Source organism: Apis dorsata, unplaced genomic scaffold, assembly GCF_000469605.1.
Source record: "Apis dorsata unplaced genomic scaffold, Apis dorsata 1.3 scaffold_631, whole genome shotgun sequence".
NCBI lineage: Eukaryota > Metazoa > Arthropoda > Insecta > Hymenoptera > Apidae > Apis > Apis dorsata.
In genome coordinates, this window is record NW_006263826.1 from 609,694 (window position 1) to 613,840 (window position 4,147).

The 4,147-nt window shown below is 43.3% G+C and overlaps 1 protein-coding gene across 2 annotated transcripts in view; it reads left to right on the forward strand.

The window, feature by feature from the left end:
• LOC102671676 (single Ig IL-1-related receptor-like) overlaps positions 1 to 4,147 on the forward strand; it is a 53,213-nt gene that overhangs the window by 7,662 nt on the left and 41,404 nt on the right. The window lies entirely within an intron of this gene.

The following is a 4,147-nucleotide window of genomic DNA, read 5'->3' on the forward strand; positions in this document are numbered from 1 at the left end:
AATATAAATTTGATCCCGATCGAAATCGGTTCGAATCTCGGTACATGCGAAAAATTGGAATCGCGATGCACGCAGAAAAAATGACGTTCGATCGTTCAACGTTGAGCGGCGACTTTGTATCAAAGTAATTCCGAGAATTACTACGTAGGTAGTAGACTTCGTTTGAATATTTACGTATTATCGAGCGAAAATTGTGTAGGTATATTTACCGATGACAGGTGGCGAGGGCAATTTGCGCTTGTGGAATATTTTCACGACACAGGAGGAATCTTGGAAGACCCTCCCACGGCAACTTTGCATCCATTTTGCCTCCGATACGGCATCGTTTCGACCCGGCTAATTTGTCGAACGAGCGCTCTCCGTGTCCAACAGGAATAAAAGAAAGAGGGGAAGGGGCAAAAGTGTGTGCGAGATGCGTGCCATGTTCCACCGATGTTACCGTTTACATGGGAATACATATGTAGGCAGGGGAGGGAAGAAGGGGGACGCAGGTGCAACCAGGGGGACATGTGCAGCCGCTGGTCGAACCACTTTCTTCCTTACAGAAGCGATAAATTTCCATCCCGCTCGATCCCGCGGTACCACCTCTTCTTCTCCTCCTTCTCTTTCTCCTCTTTTTTCTTTCCCCCTCCCTTACCACTCACTTTTTTGCTCCTTTTCCCACCTCTCCAACCGCTGCTTTCTAACGCGGTCTCTTCGTTTAACCTCCTTTCTTTTACCCGTCGATCGAGATCGTGGTCGAGTTCCATCGGCGAAGAAACGAACAATAATTGGCCGTGTAAATAAATAGTCGTCGTTCGTGATAATCTCTTTCGAATTCGCTTCGATTCTTCGTTTTTCTTCGACGGTTTTTCATTTTCCATTCCCGCATTATTCCCGTGAATATAGATTTGGTGAAGCGAAATACGATAGGATATACGGTTTCGTTCGTCGTTCGTGAGTCATCCTTCGTTTCTACCCATTGTTTCCGCGACGCGCGTTCCCCGAACCCGTTCATGTAAATTTTTTTTCCTTATCCCGGGAGGCGAAATGATCGTTCCATCCGATCAACGTTGAGTTCGGTATTTCGTTTCGGGTCAACGAATGTTCTACCGCGATTTTTCGATTCTACGGAAAGAGAAAAGGAAAAAAAGAAAAAATGGAAAAAAGTTTCGAGTTATCGGTAACGCGAGAGCCAGAGGCAAATAACTTCATTCGTATCCGCAAAGAATCAGGTTTCGATATGTTTGCGATCCCTTTTTCTCGTCGTTTCGTTCGACAAGGGGAAACGAGTTTCTTTGTGCCGTGTTTCGCGTATTCAACTCGGCTAGATTTCGCGTCAAAATAGAGACGCGCGCGTATTAATTCGAGTTTCCGTTAACCTAATAACGCGGTACAGGACTGTAATTTGAAATTAAATAATAGCAATTCTTCTCCAACGTTCATTTTATCGCAAGTATATTAGATAGGAGTAAATTTAAAAAAATGTTTTTTATGTCAAGTCTCGCTACATCAGACATTATGAATTAAAATATTTTCGTATAATTCTTAACAAAGAGAAACAAGAATAAATATACGTATCAACAATTTCTTCTACATATATACCAAAAGATTCGATCGAAGTTCTCCTCGTGAGATTAATCGCGACTTACTCGATGAGACGCAACGAGAAAAGATGACATTTGAAAATTATAACCAGTTTCTTGTGCCGGTTTGGGAAGAGAGTAGGGTTTAATCAAAGTCGGGAGTCGTTAAGGATGCGATTTGCGGGTAGCCTCTCGCATTCTTCGAGATTGCCTGGTCTCGAGCAAAGGAGTTGAAAATTCGATCGAGGTTGTTAATTATTACCGGTTGTAATCGGATTTGTTTATTCGGTCGGCCCAGTGGCAAAGAGTAAATCTCGGATTCGAGACCCGGGTAATTTGCCCGTGGTGTTATTGTCGTTAACATTGCAACGCCCGTAACGTTGTTACGGGAAACCTATACAGTATTTCGCAACAACGTGCACATTTTAGCGGAGTGGAGAGACCTTATTCGCGTACCGAGGTTTACGTTTGGGAACGAAACTCGGTCGGAAGAGTTTTACCTCCTCTCCCGTTCCCGGAACGTGGCGTGCTTTCGATATTCCGTTTCTCGAAACTACACCCTTCCGGCGAATCATTAAGCGAAAAAGTTGAAAACCACTCACCGCGCCAAGATTTCCTCTTTCGTGCCAAGTTCCATCGTGAATTATGAGAAACACGTCGCGTATCGAAATCGGAATATATGTATTTTTAATATATAAAAATAAGATGGATGCTCGTATGTTATACGACGAATCAAAAAGTAAGAAAAAGGAGAAAGAGATTTTTTTCGTTATTCGAAATAAATCGAATCTGAAAAATTTTTTCTCTATTACATCCTTAAACTAAGCTTTAAAAAAAATATTTTTTTCTTTTCGTTTTTTATTTCTGCCATTGCTTAGAACACATATATCTATCGTACCACGAACTTTTTTTCCTCGAAATGACGGCAGGGTTAATCGTAACATTCGTGTCGAGATTTATAACGATCGTTCGGAACAATATTACTCGAATAAGTGTATTCCCATTGGTACAGTTGATTCGATTACACGATCGTATGCACGACGATTGCTTTCCTCCTCGAAAATCGCTTTTTCTCCATCGGAAAAAGAGAAAAAGCTTTTTCGTATCGCCACATCCACTCTTATGATGAGATCGCGGAGGATTCCATGCGAATAAGTCGAATCTCGGTCGGACGAAGCGAAAGTTGTTGTTCTTCATCTGCATCGAGGTAAATGCAGAGAGATCCGTCGTCCCTCGTTCCTTGGAGTAGGGGAGAGATAATAAATTTGCCGGGGAGAGCGAACTTTCTCCCGGTTCCTTTCTGAAAAGAAACATACTCTCCGCGAGAAGATTTCGTGGCTCACGTGGGGTCCGGCTTGCTAATCTCGCGTGACGCCTCGCCACCAAGTTCGAGGTAAACGACCTCCTCTCTCGGTACCCCTTTTACGAGGAGCAGAAGGAAGAAGAAAAGGAACAATGGGGAGGTGGAGGAGGAGGTGATGAAAAAGGAGGTGCAGGGAAATTAAAGATGATGAAAAGGAGAAGGTGAAGGAGGAGGTGACGAAAAAGGAGGTGGAGGTGGAGGTGATGAAAAGAAGGAGGTGGAAGTCATGAAAAAGGAGGAGATGGATGAGGAGGTAACGAAAAGGAGGAGGTGGAGGTGGAGGTGATGAAAAGGAGGTGATGAAAAGGAGGCGATGATGAAAAAGGAAATGGAGGTAGAGATAATGACGAAGGAGGAGATGATGAAAAGGAGGAGGTGGATATGGAGGTGATGGAAAGGAGGAGATGATGAAAAAGGAAATAGAGATGGAGGTGATGACAAAGGAGGAGGAGGTGGAGGTGGTAATGAAAAGGAGGTGAATGTGGAGGTGATGGAAAGAAGGAGGTGGAAGTGAAAGTGATGAAAAGGAGGTGATGGAGGAGGTGACGAAAATGAGCAGGTGGTGAAAAAAAGGATGTGGAGGAGGTGGTGTTAGAAGAGATTGAGAGTGAGGAGGAGGTGGAGGAGAAAGAATTTTATCTTGAAAGCAACCGCGAGAAAAAGATTTTCGATCGTTTAACAAATCTTGGAAGTTACATTAATAAAAACGAATAATAAGAGGAGCTTTTGGATGGAAACGATTCGATATCGTCCTTGTTGCCCGATACTTCGAGAACCCATTTCACTTTGGACCCATGCTAAATGGATATCGGTCGATGCTATGATTGGAATTCCAAGATGGCCGATATACCGGGGATCGGCTCGTGTAACGAGATTTCTCGAAATTGTCAGTAATTTCGCCACTTCTCTCTCTCTCTCTCTCTCTCTCTCTCTCTCTCTCTCTCTCTCTCTCTCTCTTCCCTCTTCTCTCTCTCTCTCTCTCTCTCTCCCCTCCCCCATATTCCCTAATATCCGGTCTATGGATCTTATGAAATACACGTGTTTAGCTATTGTCTATTGTCTAATCCATCGTTATTAAAAATCTCTTGTGATTGGATCACGTGTTTTCGTAAAAATTGGATGTATCTTTTCATCGATCGTTGATTCTTTTGACGAACGATGTGTGTGGGCTTTTGATATCAAGTGGTTACTCGAGAGAGAGAGAGAGAGAGAGAGAGAG